Genomic DNA, 12,409 nt, shown 5'->3' with positions numbered 1-12,409 from the left:
AGTGTGTTCAGAGTAGGGCCCCTATGAACCCTAACAGGGGAAGGGGCATCTGAAGGAGAGGAGAATGTTTTGCTGGAAGGAGATAAGGTACAGTGGGATTTAGTAGAGGTCTAAAAACTGCCTTCTGTGTCTGAAGGCTGCCATGGGGATGTGGAGTATAGGCAGAGAGCAGAAAAAGGAGGAGTTCCTGTCGTGTCTCAGTGGGTTACTATCCGACTAGTATCCATGAGGATGCAGGTTCAATCCCTCACCTTGCTCACTGGGTTATGGATCCAGCATTGCTGGAAGCAGTGGTGCATCACAGACACGGCTTGGATCCCACGTTGCTGTGGCCGTGGCTGTGGCCAGCAGCTGCAGCTCCTATTTGACCCCTAGCCTGGGAACTTCCATATACTGCAAGTGTGGCCTCAAAAAAGCAAAAACAAAAACAAAAACAAAAACCAAAAACAAAGATGAGGAGAAAAGGGTGGATGACACCAGTGTGCAAACCTTGTCTCAATTTAAGTAGGAATTTTTTGTAACTTTGAGATGCCCAGCAGGTGGCAAGTTGCCCCTGAGTGGGCAAAAACCTATCCCCACTGGCCTGAGTGCTGAGGGGATGCCACCTAAACGTGGCCCATGTGGGTGATCCTGGTGTATGGTCCCTCCAAAAGGCCACAGTTCTTGGTACCTCCTAAACCTCAATCTGAATTATACAGAAGTGGCCCAAACCTTAACAGAGTGCAGCCCATGTTCTTAGCAATACATCAGGGTCTGTTTGCCTTTTGAAAATGTAATGAGGGAGTTCCCATTGTGGCACAGTAAAAACAAATACGACTAGGAACCATAAGATTTTGGGTTCGATCCCTGGCCTCACTCAGTGGGTTAAGGATCCCGAGTTACCGTGATACAGGTGGCCGGCACGGCTTGGTTCTGATGTGGCCGTGGTGTAGGCCGGCAGCTGCAGCTCCAATTGGACCCCTAGCCTCAGAATCTCCATATGCCTTGAGTGCGGCCCTAAAAAGAAAAGAAAGGAGGGAGGGAGGGAGGGAAGGAAGGAAGGAAGGAAGGAAGGAAGGAAGGAAGGAAGGGAAAGAAGGAAGGAAGGAAGGGAAAGAAGGAAGGAAGGAAAGAAAGAAAGAGAAAGAAAGAAAACAGTAACACTTCTTTGCTTGAAAAGTAACCAATTATAACATATGTTAAAAAAAAAAAGAAAGAAAATGTAATGAAACAACAGTTAAGCTTTTACAGTAAGCCGTTTCCTGCAGCCCCAAATAAGTCAGTCCGAGTGATACTAGTTAGTGTTCACATCGCTACTGCCTAAGCTGGAGAAGTGCTAATAGTTTTCTTATCTGTCATTTTCTCCGAAGTCAGAGCAGCTGCTACAGTGGAGAAAATAAGCTAAAATCCCTTAAGACGTGAATTGTGATCACAGATTTTTTTAATGCTTTTTTGTTGTCGTTCCTGTAATTGAGGTCCAAGGCTTTTGCTTTCAAATTATGCAATGAAAATGTGGAATATACCTACAGGGGCACACAGATGAATGGAGCTACAAAAATCACTTCTGCCCGTATGGAACTTTTATTTCCTAATTTCAGTTTGTAATTACTACCAGTAATGAATATTTTAGCTAAGCGTTTTGGCAACTTTTCCATTTTATTCCATCTGGTTCAGTTACAATACAATATCTACATGTTTGTTATGGATGACATATCCATTTTTTCCACCTTGGCCTTTGACAGAAAAATCAAAGACCACGAACAACCTGTAAAAGACGTTAAATGCTATTAGAATGAAAATGTTAGCCCTTCGTGGATTTTGAAGATACACTGAAAGATCACTTGAGAATTTTCTCTCTACAATACCTTGAAAGGAGAAAAACCTTGAACTTGGTGCCTCAGCTCACCAACACACAGCCATCCAGATGGATTTGTACTTTCTCTCCATACTTTCCCTCTCCCTCATCTTCCCCTTTCCTCTCCTGCTTCTAGTCAATCACCCAGAACATTTGAAATTATGTTCATATATAGGTGATTTCTATTTCTAACCACCCTGAATTCATACTCACTTGCCAGTTCCTCCTAGAAAGGCTGTCAGAATAAAAATTGGAACAGGAACAAGTAATTTTCATCATCTCCTTAACAACTTTATTTTTATTAAAATGAATATCCAGAGGGAGCTCCCTTCATGGCTCAGCAGTTAACAATCTGACTAGCATCCATGAGGATGCAGGTTTGATCCCTGGCCTTGCTCAGTGGGTTAAGGCTCCAGCATTGTCGTGAGCTGTGGTGTAGGTCGAAGACACAGCTTGGATGCTGCGTTGCTGAGTCTGTGGCGTAGGCCAGCAGGTACAGCTCCAACTGGACCCCTAGCCTGGGGACCTCCATATGCCGTGGATGTGGCCCTAAAAAGGAAAAAAAAAAAATCCAGAATTTGAATACCAAATTATTTATTCTAGGACTACATAGTGAGTTGGTGGAAAGAAAGACAGTCTTCCACAGAAAAGCTGAGAAAATACAGGAAGGGAAAATGTAGGAAGCAGAAGCTTAAAAAGGGAGAAAATTGGGCCAGAGGGGAAAAAATCTTGAAAATTATATGTAGGGAACGTGTTGGGGTTTTTTCTTTCTTTCTTTCCTTCTTTTATTACTCAATGAATTTATTACATTTGTAGTTGTACAATGATCATCACAATCCAATTTCATAGGATTTCCATCCCACAACCCCAGCGCATCCCCCCACCCCCCAAACTGTCTCCTTTGAAGATCATAAGTTTTTCAAAGTCTGTGAGTCAGTATCTGTTCTGCAAAGAATTTCAATCTGTCCTTTTTTCAGATTCCACTTGTCAGTGAAAGCATTTGATGTTGGTGCCTCATTGTATGGCTGACTTCACTTAGCATGATAATTTCTAGGTCCATCCATGTTGCTAAAAATGCTGGTATTTAGTTCCTTTTAATGGCTGAGTAATATACCACTATGTATATGTACCACATCTTTTTTTTTTTTTTTTTGCTTTTTAGGGCTGCAGCTGCGACATATGGAGATTCCCAGGTGAATCAGGTGTCACAGCAACACCGGATCCTTAACCCACTGAGCAAGGCCAGGGATCGAACCAGCAACCTCATGGTTCCTAGTCGGATTCATTTCCACTGCACCACAATGGGAACTCCTGTACCACATCTTCTTGATCCACTCCTCTGTTGATGGACATTTAGGTTGTTTCCATGTCTTGGCTATTGTAAATAGTGCTGCAATGAACATCGGAGTACATGTGTCTTTGTGAGTCATGGTTTTCTCTGGATAGATGCCCAGGAGTGGGATTGCTGGGTCAAATGGTAGTTCTATGTTTAGTTTTCTGAGGAATCTCCATACTGCTTTCCACAATGGTTGCACCAATTTACAATCCCACTAAAGGTGTAATAGGGTTCCTTTTCCTCCACACCCTCTCCAGCACGTATTGTTTGTAGACTTTTTGATGATGGCCATTCTGGCTGGTGTAAGGTGGTACCTCATAGGGGAAGGTTTTTTTTGAAAAGAAGCTTTTAAAATAGAAAATAAAGTGTTTTCTTCAGTAATAAAAAAAAGGAACTAGAAATGCATATTTTGAAGGATTTCAATATGTTATTAAAAATTCTCAAAGCAAAATCAGTGCCAACTTAGTGCATGTTTCATAATACTTTGCTTGATTGAATTGACTTGACTGTAGAGAATCTATGGTCTTACCAAAAATATAGATTATAGGAAAGAACATTATACATTTTAATTCAGCAGTAAGTAAGTGATTTGGAAAATCTCGATAGTCCACTGATGCTCCCACCCACAACCCAACTCACTGTAACTGGACTACTGCCTGCCATTTACATTCCAGTAATTGCTGTGATCTCTTATGGATTTTAACTTTATCCTCCCTGTTGGTCTTTAGCTAGATCCATTGCATTCATTGCTCAGGAATATTTATTGAGCTTAGAGTGTAGCTCTGTAACCACTGCATTTGAGAAATGGACATATAATTCAAGGCAGTCTCTGATGTTTAAAAACTAATAAAATTAATAGTATCTTTTTGCATCATGCTTTACAATTTACAAAACCCTTCACATAGAATTATATAAAATAGTTAAACCAGGCATTATTATCCCCTTCTCAAAATTGAGAAAGCTGAAGCTCAGAGAATTTAGAAAAAAAACTCATGTGGAGTCACAGAACAGGTAAAGAAGGCCAAGATGTTGTTTCCTACAACACAGCGCTAAGAAATGTATCTGTCTTAGCCTGGCCAGATTCAGAGTCACCAAGGCAATATGAGAGGATGAGTTCTTTCTGGTGGAATGCAGATTGGTCCATGCACCAATTCTTTTTTTTCTTTTTATGGTCACACCTGTGGCATATGGAAGTTTCTGGGCCAGGGGTCAAATCAAAGCTGCAGCTGCCAGCCTACTCCATAGCTGTGGCAACACCCTATCCCAGTAGCCTCTGTGACCTACACCAGAGCTTTGCGGCAACCCACTGAGCATGGCCAGGGATCAAACCTGCATCCTCACAGAGACAATGTTGGGTCCTTAACCCACTGAACCACAATAGAAACTCCTGCACCAATCCTTTTTGGGTTTTTACAAGCAGTATGATTCTCAACACCACCTTCCCCCTACTAGCAAGCCTTTGGCCTTGGTCTTTTTGAGGATTACAAAAACTGAATGATTCCATTGTCATTTAGTGTTCAGAGGATCAGGAGACAGTAATTATCTAGGAGAGTGACCAGTGCCCATGATTTCCAACCCCCAATATGGACAGTGTCCCTGCTGAAAAGCACCTATGCCATTAATTACTAATAGTGAATTATTAATATTTTTTAAAACTTGTCATTTATAACTTGAAGCTAATGATTGTCAGAATTTATCAAGAACTTGACCAAGAACCCGACCACTGGGCAGCAGTCAGAAACCTCCTGTAAGTGCATATACAACATTGAAATTGCCCCATTTTTAGAAAGAACATGTGATCAGTGCCTCAACCGTGTCACTTTGAGTTGGTCAGGGTTTTCAGTTGCTGCTATTCCTTGTTATATGTTATTGCTAGTTTTAATTAATTGTTACAGATTTTGTTTATTATGTACTACCTAGTTAACCCTGAAGTAGTTATCCCTACTTTTATAAACAATATTTTTGACCTTAACTTACAGTAACTATGCTTTAAGACATACTATATATTGTGGTTCAGAGATGAATTATTTATGCACCTTATTGCTAAAGTAAATATATGTATGCAAACATCCCATCAGAAATTACATGGTATAGGATATTATATATAGTAGAGTACAGCATAGCATATATAGTGTACAATGGTACAGTTATACTGAAGTATATGAACAGTAGAGTATAATAATAGCATAGAATAGTACTGTATAGTAAAGTAATAATGTCATGTAATATAGTATGGAATAATATTGTTATCACCAAGATTTTTTTCCCATTGGAGATTGGAAAAAAGTGCTGTAGATGAAAGATGGTGTCTTTTTTCTTACCAAAAGGACTGCCTACAAAAGTAAATTTTAAAAAAAAGTGAGAGCCACTGAGTTATAGTGCAGTATAACCTTAGCAGATCTCAAGACTGTACACTCTTACTCAGAATGCTTGGCAGAGAGGAGAGGGGGTGAGCTGTCTTCACTATTACTGTCCTTGGCAGGGGCCCATGAGGCTGCTCTAATGCAGCTCTTTGTGTTTGTGTATTTCTAATGAAGTGTTTGGAGACCCTGTGGCAGAGATAGTATTATTTTTGCTTTAATATCAACCAATACCTTTTGTCTACAAGGACAAGTGTTTCATCCGTAATATTTATCAGCTTGTCTCTGGTTTTGTTGTTGATCCACTATGGGTTTTTTTCCAAAATTTTTATTAAGAAAATATTAGAAAAAAAAAGAAAGAAAATATTAGGAGGGAAGCTATAATATGTAATTGCAGAATTATGAAAGGGAAGCTTATACAGCTAAATTTTAAGATACTCTGGGGACAAAGACAGAAAGCCACTGATGCTGGGTGAGAAAAATGTGTGACAGTGAAAATATGCAATGTGATTTACTTGGCTGGCTACCATGTAGAAGAATAAATTCTATAATCTTGCCAAAACCTGAGGGAAATGGGAATTGAATAGCAATAAATAACCTTATTGGAAAGGGTTGAACATGATATATTGTATGTTCCAGCCTTTATGCAGGAAGATTTCCCATTGATTACAGCATCAGACCCCAATGGACTGAAGACCAGGTAATGTTTAATATACTCTCCAATGCCCCTTCTGTTTCTGTGCCACAGCCTTCTCAAACTTGATGATCTGGAGGGTCAGGGTGAGCTATGTATACAATGCCAACCTTTTCAGCCTCTTGCAGGATCCAAATAGACCGTATCTGACTTTTTCCTATTCGTTTTCATTAATATTCTTTTGCTGCTCAGAAGTCAGACTTTATGTTTATTAATACTATATATTTAGTACCACTTTAATTGCTCTTATGTGACTGTAATTTTAAAGTTACAAGCATCTTAGTACCTTATTTTATTTAACCTTCATAATACTGCTCTGTGATAAAGAGGGCATTATTTTTCCTGTTTTACAGTTGAGAACAGTCAGACCTAGAGGGGTTATGTGACTTGCCCAATCATATATAGTGAGTATGTGACCAAGCTGGGGCTAGATGTCAGGGTTTCCACATGCCATTATTTAGTTAATTAGAATTTCGTCATAGGATTATTATAATTGCCTGTAACAGTGTCATTTCTGCTACAATGTTTAGCTCTATCATTTTTTCTTAAGGGACAATATTATAGACTACTAAAATGTAATTTGCTTGTTTCATTCAGGCACTCACACCTCTATTAAACATTTTTGAGCTTTGTGCATCAGGAGAAAAAATAAAAATGGATAAAAGAAACTGCCTTCATGGGGCACACAGCCCAGAAGGGAAAGTAGGTAAACATATAGGGTCACTATTATACTGTAATCATTTGTGATATAATAAAAATATATTTGGTCTTTGCTCCTCCCCCCACCCCATCCCAGCACAAAACTCTTAAAACTGTTGGAATTTCCTGAGTGATAGCAATGTCTCATTGTCTGCTACTGTAATAACTTATGGGGTAGCAGGGCCTAGATAAACCAACCAAGTGATTAGTGATTAGAAGATTGGAACTTTTAGGAGTTCCCGTTGTGGCTCAGTGATTTAAGAACCTGACAGAGTCTCTCTGAGGATTCAGAATGGATCCCAAGCCTCACTCAGTGGGTTAAGGATCCAGCATTGCTGCAAGCTGCAGCGAAAATCATCATCCATCTTGGATCCGATGTTGCCATGGCCATGGTATGGGCCTCAGTGCAGCTCCGATTTGACCCCCAGCCAGGGAACTTCCAAAACTGCCACAGGTGCAGCCATGAAAAGAAAAAAAAGAAGAAAAAATGTTGGAACTTTCAGCCCCACCCCTCAATGTCCAGGAAGGGGAGAGGGGCTAGAGATTGAGTTCAATCACCAATGGCCAGTGATTTAATCAACTATACCTTTGTATGACACTTCAATTAAAGACTCTGCAACAGTGATGTTATAAGAGATTCTGGGTTGGTGAATGTGCTGGAAGGGTGGCACAACTGGAGAGGGTGTAGCAGCTTGCACCACCCCCACCGCCCATGCCTTGCCCTATGCATCTCTTCCATCTGGTTGTTCCTAAGTTGTATCCTTTATAATGAACCAATCGCATAAGTATAGTGTTTGCCTGAGTTCTATGAGTAGTTGTACTGAATATTGAACCTGGGGTGAGGGGACCCTTGAACTTATAACCAAGGACGACAGAAGTATGGATAGCTTGGGACCTGGATAGCTTGAGACTGGCATCTGAAGTGGGGACAATCTTGCGGAATTGAGCCCTTAAAAGGGGAGGATCTGTGCTTACTTGCTTACTCTGGGTAGTTACTGTTGAAATTGAATTGAATCATAGGACACCTGGCTGGTGTCAGAAAACTTGAGAATTGTCATTGCTTGGAAAAACCAAACACTAGTTGTACCATTGGGCTCAAGGCATGTGGAATGTATATAGCCAGTGTGGGACTCTCTAGGTCACTTTGCATTTCTCTGTCCACCACTTGTGCTGTGGCATTTGCCCCCAAACTATTTGTGGTAATTGTATTTTGTGTAGTAGTTACACACTTGGATTGAATTCGACCCCTAGCCTGGGAACCACCATATGCATCAGGTGTAGCCCTAAAAAAACAAACAAACAAAAAAAAATGGACTTAGACAAGACACCTCTAAAAGACTGATGAAGATATTTAAATCTAGAAAGATTAATAATAAAATATATTCATTCCTAGAATATAAAATTACCCAAGAAATTATTTCAGAATATACTTTTAGAATCATTTTAAAAAACTAATTGTGCAAATATTATTATAATACAAAATCTTTACATTTAAAAAAACAAATTAGGAGTTGCCACTCAAAATTTTTCACAGCTGTCTTTAAGGTTTTACTTTAAAGAAATGAAACTGGAATTTGTAAATGATGAAATATGACTGTGACTGAGCAAGGAAGAAAATAAAGAACACTAATCACCCGACTTCCACTCAAGGAAAAGGCTTTGATTCTTCTTCAAAAGATGATTCATATGTTTTAAGTTAAAATGAAATGCATAATGCGTATTAATTGTCAAACTCCCTCCTTCTCCAGCTTTTCCAATTAGCCAGCCAACCCTCAGTTCTGATTACAAAATGGTTGAATCAACCACACCTCAACTTTCCCTTCTGTTTTTAGTTAAGACATTGAAGTTATTGCCTGTGAGCCTAAGAGTAATATCAAATTTAAATTATTTGCAAGACCACTTAGTCAGGAAGGATTTATGACCTCAGTTTTCATTTTCATTTAGGGAGATTTAATCAAGCTCCTAGTCAGTAGATTACTCCCAGATTGACTTTGAAGGAAAAGTTTAGCCTCAGTATTATTCCTTCAAATAAAGTAAGTTGGTACCCTCCACCAGGAAGGAAGGAAAGGAAGGGAGGGAGGGAGAGTGGAAGGAGGAGGAAAGGAAGGAAGAAGGAAGAAAGGACAGGAGAGGAGAGTATACCTCAAGTTTTCCTTCTTCCATTTCCCTTATAAAACAGCAGAGCTCTCTGAACCTGCCAATGTCGTTTTCATTACGCTGCCTCCAGGCCAGCTTCCCCTCACTGTGTAAGACCGTTTAGACTGTGTGTAGGCTTATGATTTACTATGAAGGGATTTTCGTGACCTTGATCATTAACCTATCCATGAACCTGATGACCAGGCTACTGGAATATTTTTTTTCTCATGCATCAAATCTTAATCTCATCTGCTGCCAGTTTCAAACTCCATTTGTTTAATTTATTTAAATGTTCATTGCTTGCCTCCTCTGTGCCAGGATCTCTCTAGGCACTTGGATACAAAGACCCCTACCTTCATGGCACTTATATTTTAGAGGTGGGGAGAGAGAAGAATCAGAAAATATCAATAAACATAAAAAGAAATAAATTATCTAGTCTATCAGAAGGAAACTTGTACTATGTGTGGGGGGAACAGCAGGGTAAGGGTGATCAGGAGTACCAAGGATTGGTGATGTAGGTTGCAATTTTAAGTAGTATAGTTAAAGTAGATTCACTGAGAAGGTGACATTTCAGTAAAGACTTCATGTGAGGAATGTGACCATTTAGAGCATATTCCAGGCAGAGGGAACTGTCATTGCAGAGACTCTAAGGTGAAAGTTACCTAGCATATTTGAATAGCAAGGAGAGAGTGTGCCAGGATGAGGTCAGAAAGATAACTGTTAAAAGGACCAGTCTGGCTGCCATGATGAGAATGACTGGATGGAAGCTACCTGTACAAGCAGAGAGACTCATAAAAGCCTCTTGGGATAGACAGGCAAGAGATGGTGTTTTCTCCTTCCTGGATGATAGCAGTAGAGGTAGTGAGGAGTGGTCAGTTCTAGACATATTGACAAGGTAGAGCCAACAAGATTTCTTCAGTATAGGTGAAAAAAGGGGATCAAGGATGACTCTAAGATTTTTTTTGACTTGAAAGCTAGAAGAATGGAGATCAACTGAGATGGAGGAGATATTTTGAGGAGCAGGGTTATGATGAAAGATCAAATTTAGTACTGGAGATATTGAGTTGAGCTGCTTATTAGACATTTAGATGGAAATGCCGAGCCAACAATTGCCTTTATGAATGTAAAGTCTAAAGAAAAGTCATCAGCAGAGAAAATGTTTTGCTCTTAAAGGAGGTGACAGTAAGACAGCCTTTCTCAACTGGAATTTCACAAGAGAATTAAAGATTCTTAATTCTTAAAGATCTCTTGTATATAATAAAGTCAGTTCTCTCTTGGGTATGTAGAATGGGATGGATTATGTAGCATCCTTGAAAGAGGTGCACAGTCGTCGCTTTGTGTCCAGTGGTTCAGGTGAGGAAGCCCAGATGAGAAAGACGCCTAAAGAAACTTAAGTTCTCTGTCTCTTTTTCAGGCAAATTTTCTTAATTCTCGTTCTTAAGGTAATTGAGATCTTAAGATATTTGGAGTCACTTTTTGGTTTTTGTCTTTAGTCTTTTTAAGGCCACACCCGTGGCATATGGAGACTCCCAGGCTAGGGGTCTAATCAGAGCTGTAGCTGCCGACCTATACCACAGCCACAGCAACGGCAGATCTAAGCTGCCTCTGTGACCTACACCACAACTCACGACAACGCCAGATACTTAGCCCATTGATGGAGGCCAGGGATCAAACCGAATGGTTCCTAGTCAGATTGGTTTCTGCTGCACCACAATGGGAACTCCTGGAGTCATTTTAAGTAGAATACTGTAAACCAGTGATTCCCAAAATGTGCACATTGTTCATTGGTGTTCATAAAATGGCAGTGGGAGGTGATGGCTCAGATGTGTACAGTGTTGGAGAAGAATAATTGCAACAAAATCTTCCACCAACCCAGAAATCCTCTACACAAAAGGAGTGGAAAAAGAAAACACTTTTATTATTGAATAAACATTAAGTTAAAATATGGTGGACATCACACACTGTCCAACAAGAGACTCCCTTGTATCGGCGAGCAGATTCAACCCATTACAGACCCAATAACTAGTCCTCAAATAGGAGGACTTGACAGAACAGTTTGTCACTTATAGTGTATCCTAACTTTACCTGGTAATTGAGGTGACATCTGGATTAGCTTATTGGATACATTTTGAGGAAAAACATTCTTCATATCTTAGTAACAGGAGGTAACTCTGCAGTGGAGCAGGGTATCCTTTGAAGTTGGGCTCCTGCCCTCCTCCAGGATTTGAGAGAGAGGGGTACTGTTTTCCTGGATGTTTGCTTTTCAAAAAAATGGCTCCCAAGTCCTTGGGTCATAAAGTTGACAAAAGGCCTATCTAGTTTTCGAAAGTATTTATATACATTTTAAAGACAGGAGAAGGAATTTACAATGATAAATTTTCTAAAATAAATGCTCTAGGTAAAGGAAGGCAGGGTTGAGAGAGTCTCTCCCCTAATTTTCAATGAGGAAAAGCCTCTTGTTTTTCATTTTTATTTGTCCTTCCAGTGGTGAGGTCTGGATGTAAAATAAAGACAAACTTTTCTTTACTATGGGACTTCTCAGGGCCTTTAATTTGCTTGTGTACATTGTAAAATTGCAAGAGAGAAAAATGTTTTGCCACATTTTTCGAATGTGTTTTATCATAGAACTTTTTTGTAATGGAGTATCTCATAGAAGCAGTATTCCACAGATTTGCACACTGGAGAACGCCATGCTGATCTAGCACAGACCTGACTAATTCCAGAAAGCATGGGTGCATTTATTTTGTTCTAATACCTTATACTATGCCTGCATCCTTTGTGGCCAAAGGTCCCCAAAACATTGTCATTTTTGCACTTGAATATTTTGTTTGTTGCTCTTTTCCCCTGGTAATTTTGGTTCATGGTATGCTATTTGTATGTTCCTATTTATGTGTTTGGCTAAAACATAAGTATTCTATATTCCCATTTTATTACTTTGATAATAACGAAATGAACATTTTAGGATGTGGATATTTTTATCCCTACCAGTATTCCCTCAGTTCTATTTCTGGAAAGTTGCCCTAATCTTGGAAGCACCCAGGTATCTATTTGAAATCACATGTGATGTTTTAAGTCTGTAAAACATCTGTTATTCTAGAATCAACCTTTTTTGGCCAGCTCACTGATTGAGGGCATTAAACATCTGGAGCGCTGCTCCTGAGAAAAGGGGTTATGGGGGTATATGTCATAGACTGGTGTTTGGCTGTCCTCAGACGTAGCCCATCCTGAGAATTAAGTATACAACCTGTAATTATCTCATTTATGCACTTATTTTCTTGAAAACAAGAGCTTTGACTAAGCAGCAGATATTTTCACTAATCTCTAATTTCTACTAAATTTCTTTCTAAATC

The 12,409-nt window shown here is 39.6% G+C and overlaps 1 protein-coding gene across 5 annotated transcripts in view; it reads left to right on the top strand.

Annotated features, from left to right (window-relative positions):
• HS3ST5 (heparan sulfate-glucosamine 3-sulfotransferase 5) overlaps nt 1–12,409 on the top strand; it is a 291,616-nt gene that overhangs the window by 129,260 nt on the left and 149,947 nt on the right. Inside the window, exon 2 of one of the 5 annotated variants that reach the window (XM_084963604.1) lies at nt 6,170–6,230. The exons of the other annotated variants lie outside the window; for them this stretch is intronic. The gene's annotated coding sequence lies outside the window, so the exon portion shown is untranslated. The remainder of the gene's footprint in view (nt 1–6,169; nt 6,231–12,409) is intronic. 5 annotated transcript variants of the gene reach the window in all.

This window comes from Sus scrofa, chromosome 1 (assembly GCF_054392235.1).
Source record: "Sus scrofa isolate SSC_HxYL_T2T_F1_AM1 chromosome 1, Sscrofa_HxYL_maternal_Yorkshire_Landrace_v2.0, whole genome shotgun sequence".
In the NCBI taxonomy this organism is placed as follows: domain Eukaryota; kingdom Metazoa; phylum Chordata; class Mammalia; order Artiodactyla; family Suidae; genus Sus; species Sus scrofa.
This window is presented reverse-complemented; position numbering and strand designations above follow the sequence as displayed.